We start from the raw sequence: 7,500 nt of genomic DNA, 5'->3' as shown, positions 1-7,500 counted from the left end.
GCCAACAACAATGTTGGTGATCATCTAATAAATGATGTAGGATCGTGTGCACGAGCATTTAAGCCACTACTCAGAATGTGCAGACTCTACTTCGCTTACTACGGAAAGAAATTATCGATTTAGATTCTCAATGTAGATTGTATTGAGGTAATAAACAATTATATTAATTATATTACCATAAATTATGATAAAAATTCATGTAATTTCTGATAAAAAATTGATGTTATAGGGGATTTATTGTTGTAGGTTAATCATACTTCTGGCAGCACCAGAAGAAAATGTGGTGTAAGGTGAAAAATGAGAATAAACCCAGAAAACTGAAGGAAAAGGTGAAGTAAAAACGAAAATTTCATTTGTTTGTCTGTGCTTGTATGGGTTAAGGGTTTGATTTTGAGTTAAAAACCTTTCTGGGGTGACATAGAGGCCATGTGCAAAATTTTGCCTGGGTCTGCCAAGCGGTTTGGATTTCTTTAGAAGCCAAACTGATATACATAAAATGTATGCATAATATAAACATACATATACATATGAAATATACATATATCATAAAAGTTGCCTATAAAAACACAAGAGGGCAGATTTTATAGTGCTATATTTCTGAAACCACTGTTTCCCCACTACAGACAAATAATTAATTAAGAGGTACAGATCGGTGGTATTTCATAGTGGTGATGAAATGTTTCAGAAGTCGGCCTCTATATCACTCCTGTTGAAAGCTTCATAATCCTGTTTACTGATGGTTGGAGGAAGATTTTACCAGCCATATCTGAATCCCAGGATCCTCTTGGGAGGTTCATTGTAATTCTTCATATGGTGATTCCACCATCTGGCTTTTAAACAGACAATTGCTGCTATAAACAATATGTGACATCACAATTTATTCAATGATTCTGATTATCTATGTAATTGAAAATGCCTGAGTTCTACTGACCATATCTTACCTAGCACTTGTGTTGGAATAGTCTTTGAGTGAGTGATGTACCTGTAAATCCTATACAGGATTTGCCACAGTCCAGGCAAAGGATTTCGTTTACACCTATCTCGTTGCGTACTTGCTTCTGTCCGACGCTAGTTAAGCATTTGGCTAGGGTATCTGGATAGGTAAACACAAAAGGGTTGGAAATTCCAAGCATCTCTGCCAACACTTTGAAACAATTTAGCCAGCTGTCGTGGTGGGGTTGGGTTGATGCCAACACTAAGTAAAATACCTGCATTTATGGGCATTTGTACAGCAGAACCATTATCAACTTACAGCTCTCTTGGCAGTCCAGTGGTTCAAATCCATCAAATAACTACCACTTATCAATCACAATTATCCTTTGGTGTTATTTCTGAGGTAGAGCAAATTGAATATTAAATGAAATTGTACCTTAATGTTTGTGATGTCATAAAAATTCATAAAAAGCTACATGTTTCAAACGTACCAATCCCCTGTTATGGTGGAGGTGGGTTGACGCAAACACTAAGTACAAATACCTGAATTAGACGGACATATGTATGACAGAGAAGGTTTCAAAAGTTAAGTATAGCTTAGTTTTACCAGACCACTGAGCTGATTAACAGCTCTCCTAGGGCTGGCCCGAAGGATTAGGCTTATTTTACGTAGCTAAGAACCAATTGGTTACTGAGCAACGGGACCTACAGCTTATTGTGGAATCCGAACCACATTATAGCGAGAAATGAATTTCTATCACCAAAAGTAAATTCCTCTAATTCTTCATTAGCCGGCCGAAGACTCGAACTCGGGCCTAGCGAGTGCTAGTCCAGAACTCTACCGACTCGCCCAAGGAAGAACTAGAGAAGGTAGCAATTTATACATCTCTTGACATTTTATTGATAAGAGAACTCAACACTGAAGGCTGTGGCAGTTACCGTCGGTAGTTAAAATTCACCAGGTGAATAACATTTGTCAGTTATATTCCCCTTAGGTATTATTTCTGAGTCATAGCAAATCGGATATTAAACGACATTTGTAGCTTAATGTTTGTGAATATAATAAATGTCACGGTGATGTGATAAAAATTCTTCAATAGCTATGCATTTCAGATGTACCCATCGGCTGTCATGGTGGGGTTGGGTTAGTGCTAACTCTAAATACAAATGCCTGCATTCGATGGGCACATGGACAGCAGAGTCGATATCAATTCACAGCTCACCTGATAGTCCAGTAGTAAAACTCGTCACTGCTGTCAGTGGCTCGAATCCACAAGGTGAGTACAAATTGTCAGTTATAATTCCCCTTCGGTATTATTTCCGAGGTAGAGTGAACTGCATGTTAAACAACATTTGTAGCTGAACTGCATGTTAAACAACATTTATAGCTGATTATTATTATTATTATTATTATTATATATATATATATTACATATATATATGTGTGCGTGCGTGCGTGCGTGCGTGCGTGCGTGTGTGTGTGTGTGTGTACATAAAAGAATCGTATAATGGAACTTTTCACAGTTCTCATGGGTCAGTTTTTTCACAGCAGCAGTTTCGCCAGTCTGTAGCATTACTAGTGAAAACTAATTTAGAAGTGGTGTTATTGTCTAGATTAAACTGGCCTTATGCCAACACGAGCTCTTACTCCTGGAGCAGCAGGTAGAGCTAACTTATATGGTATTCCAAACTTTTGTCTTGGTGCAGATGAAATGTGCATCAGAATGGCCATAACTAAGCAGGAAATCTTAGAGGAGTAAAAAATATACCTATGTACTTTATGTGTGAATAATATATGTGTACTTTTGTACACACCTATGCATGCATGTGTGTGTGTGTGACTCTTAATACCTCATAATATCGAATTCACTTTAGCTTTACCCAAATGTAATTATAAGAGATAAATGCATCTTCCCCGGCATGGATCAGAACTTAGGCCTTTTGAGTTCGATTTTGAGGTAGACAATCTACATACATAGGGTCATCCATTCGGCAATCAAGAGTGATGTAAGTTGACTTCACCTCTGCTGTACATATTCCTGTTGTATTCAGGTTTTGTACTTAAATTCCACTAACCTATACCATGAAAGCTGACTGCTAAATTTGTAATATTTGTCTATTTATAATAATTTTTTCATTTTATAAGACCTATTTTCCACATACAGTTAACCCACAAATACCCATTAATCTCGAGTTTACCGTAACTTTTGTAACCCGATTTCAATCCGCAAATTGGTATCAAGTGAATCATTACTTTTCAGTTATGTAAACATTCCAGCTATACTTTCTAAATTTCCTTCGAGCCTGGTGCCGAATGTTTTTAAGTTTTAACACTGCCAATCGCCAGCCAGCCTTACTCAAGACGTGCATTTGATGAAATTTCAAAGACATATTATAGTATTTAAGTTTTCAAGGCAATTGAAATTCTATCACGTTTCCTCAAAGCATCCAGTTCTACTCTTTTACAGACGACAGCTTTAATTAAAACAAATATTACTAGAAAACTTGTTTCCTTTTGGAAATGCCTAAGACTCGAGTATTGAAAACAATATTTTACATTTTCAACAAAATCTTTCTCGTTCAACAGCTGAGGACCCTTATTCCATAAAAGAAAAAATATTTTATCATTAATTATTAACATCACGAAACAGTTCCATACTTTACATACAGACTAACTGCTATTTTTTCTTTATTAATGATGTCCTTTTGCCATGTATGAACATTTCTTATCCTTTTAAAGTATCTCATTACACCTTTGCTACAGAAAAGCAATTCATTAAAGCAGTTCTTTTATTTTCTTTCATTCACATTCAATATCACCATCTGACTTTCATTTAACAGAGTTTTCTCAACATCCCTGCACACTGAAATTTTCATACATCTGAATTTTTTTAGATACATCATTCCTATTCCAACTTTTTGCATACATCCCACTACTTTCCTTGCTTCACCTATTCTGTGATTCTCCTCATCGCTCTTTTTAACAGTATGTGTTACATTTACTCCCAAATACACCTGTAAATCAAATACTTCCATCCTCCTGGTTTCCATTTACCTTCATAATCTTAAATTCACTTTCAGCTTTCCCTTCTTATAGGCATTTTCACAATAAATGCTGTATCTTCCGTACACATCAGCCACTCCAGATCCTATTCATGGCCCATTTCAAAGCCCATGACTTAGCAGCTATATTTTCTGACTTTTCTCAACCATCATGCAGCACTTCTGTAAGAATATTACACGGTCATGAAGACATAATCCGCCCTTGTTTCATACCCACTTATACACCATACACACGTCCTTTTCTTTATCTAAACCACAACGATATTTTTCTATCAATCCTTATGCTATTTTTTCATTCTTTCTCAATCAAAATCCCGACTTACACTTCCCAATACACTATATAATAATGAGACCCTTAAGTCTTATAGAGTTTCTATCACATTTTCTCTTGGTAAAAGTAAAGAACAATCATTCAACTCACCCATCCTTTGGAACCTAAGAAGTATTTATTCTTGAATCCCAAAATTTCTCCATATTTTTTCCTTGACTACCTTATTCATCCTGCAGTCACATTTCAAATAAATGCTATTTTTTCTTCGGTAGCCCCATAATGTCATTATCCAAACACTTATCTGTTTCTTATTCGTTTTTCTACCCTCCGATAACCTGTACGATCCAAGAAAGGGAGAAGAGTATGGTGTGTTCCTTTTAAGACTGAATGAAAAGTGAATTTGGAATTTTTTTGTCAGTCTACCACTGGTGACTGCAACTGAAGTTAACGTACAGTTGTGAACGTTCAGTGTTCAGTCCTCATATCACGATTAAAAATACGGGGGTTGGGGAGTCACAGACGAGGGCCACCTCCGGGTTGAAATCATTGTCAGATAAAAGTTCATCAGATATCCCTAAAATTAACTGCTGCCTCCAAGACCCAGTGCTTAAATTTTGCTTATTCGTCAAAACCTCCTTCAACCCTAGCCATATTTCTTTAATCTTGCTCTTAAATGCATTTCTTACTAATTTTTTTTTTATCAAATTCACAATTTTCGTGTTTGTATCACCCAGATAACGATCAGGCATTTTTCGGCGTTTGGCAACAGCTTCCATCCATTTTTAGAGGGCTTCGCGAAAGTTACGTGTTCTTGAATTAAATACTTACTACGGAATCTTCCATTTACTGGAGATAGTCACTTGCCCTTTCAACCTGACATAAAAACGGGCCTGCAATTGTGATCTGATGGGCGAATCCCAGCAAGGGTATTTTCCCAGTGTTCAGTCAAGTTAAAATGACAGCTGATATCATAACAAATTTTATCAATAGTAAACTGTTATATATATATATATATATATATATATATATATATATATATATATATATATATATATATATATATATATATATATATATATATATATATATATAGACGAATAGAATTAGTAAGAGCACGAGTCTGAACGAATCTACTTATATATACTGTCATTTTATTTCTGATATATGGCCTAAATACCAACTCGTCTATAACTTACTACATCATCAAACATCCTATGGCTACACCCGTTTTAGAATTATTTAAACTATATCGGTTGCCTTACATCAGCAAATGAAATATACAAATAAATGGAAAAAATAGTGTGGGGCAACATGCCATTACACCCTCATGTGGCTTTTATAAGAAGGTTTTTCTTTCTCGTGGGGTCCGTCGATAGTGTTTTACTTGACCTTCAACTGACATTTCCAACAGGATAAAAGAATTCCTAACCTCTAAAAAATGTTTTTATCACGAAAAATTTAAAATTGATGTATTGTGATATTTTCAATTAGATTAAAATAATTCCAAAAACTTTTTTTCATTGTTATTTACTCCAAATTTATGGATTTCCGAAATCTAAAAAGCACAAGGAAACAGGAAATACTAAATACTATCGAAGTAAAACAGGTTCTTTACTCTTTACTCCTGATACTATGGACAAAATATCCAATTCAATGACTATTCTTCTTTACAGCAGATACTCTTGATAACACCAAACGATGTGTGTGCTTTAGGCCTACAGCAGGGTCTCTTGATAACACCAAATGATGTGTGGCCTAGTATACTATTATTATACTATATATATAGGAACTCACTATGCTCTTCTGCGGTTCCATACTTTCATTATTTATTTTATACCAAGTCAAAATTTGATGAGACAGCATCGTTAGTGCCATCACAATTTTCTGTTTACGTTAAAACAATTTTATTCCCACCTCCCATCTCCGGAATACAATAATGCTTAATAGGTGAATAATTTATAAACGACATTCAGCCTGTCGAAGATAATTCACAGCCTTGAAGTAAAATTAAGCAAACATTAGAACAATGAAACATTCTGAAACATCTGTTCCCATTCCCTTAGGTGACACTCAGATGTTTTTAACCTTATATTATCTAAAATTCGAGGCACTATCTACTACACAATAACACCATTCGTAGCATTTATTTTTTATTTATTTATCAAGGAAGCAGACACTCTTTCAAATAAATGTTGTTGAAAAATATAGCTGTATTTTGCGAATTTATCTTATACAGGATCTTTTCTATTTTCCTTATAATTCGCTTTTCAGGCTCAGCGATGTTGGTCAGCAACTAACTAGCCAATATTCATATTGGAAAAGGACAGGTGGAATGCAGGAAATATTTGTATTTTTATTGAAATATTCAATCTCCGTGGATTTCTGATTGAATATTTCAATAAAAATACAAATATTTCCAGCATTCCACCTGTCCTTTTCAAATATGAATATTGGCCAGTTGCCGACCAGCATCGGTGAGCCTGAAAAGCGAATTATAAGGAAAATTGAAAAGATCCTGTTTAAGATAAATTCGCAAAATACAGACATCCTTTTCAACAAGACTTATTTATTTATCCTTACTTTGCTTGAAAATTAGGTTTTCATGTCATGCTTACTATATGCTCCATTTTCCATTTGACGAATATATTACACACCCACAAAGAAAAACACTCAAGAAACACAAACACACATATATATATATATACATTATATATACATATATATATACAATAATATATATATATATATATATATATATATATATATATATATATATATATATATTATATATAATATATATATATATATATATAAATGCCATATATATATATATATATATATATATATATATATATATATATATATATATATATATATATATATATATATATATATATATATGTTTCAACGATGGAAACCTCTTCCACGCCAACCCTCCCTTCACAATTACAGTAATATAAAGCATAAGAATAAATATTTAAACTTCTTTTCAATTCATAACAAATAAAGAAAGCTGTGGGTAAATAATTCGCCCCTTTTGACATCTCTCTTCACCCACCCCTTGGGTAAGCTTTAACCTTCCTTTGACTGAGCGATCTGCCCAAGGCCTATTTCCAGCTGCAGTCCTGTGGAGAGTAATCCTCCCCAGAGTGGAAGTGACTTGGAAGAAAAAGCAAGCTGGCCCAGAGCAACTGGCCCCATGTGCTGGCACCAAGACACCTGGGCATGAGTGA

The sequence above is a fragment of the Macrobrachium rosenbergii genome, chromosome 8, assembly GCF_040412425.1.
Source record: "Macrobrachium rosenbergii isolate ZJJX-2024 chromosome 8, ASM4041242v1, whole genome shotgun sequence".
NCBI classification, from domain to species: domain Eukaryota; kingdom Metazoa; phylum Arthropoda; class Malacostraca; order Decapoda; family Palaemonidae; genus Macrobrachium; species Macrobrachium rosenbergii.
Note: the sequence above shows the minus strand (reverse complement) of the source record.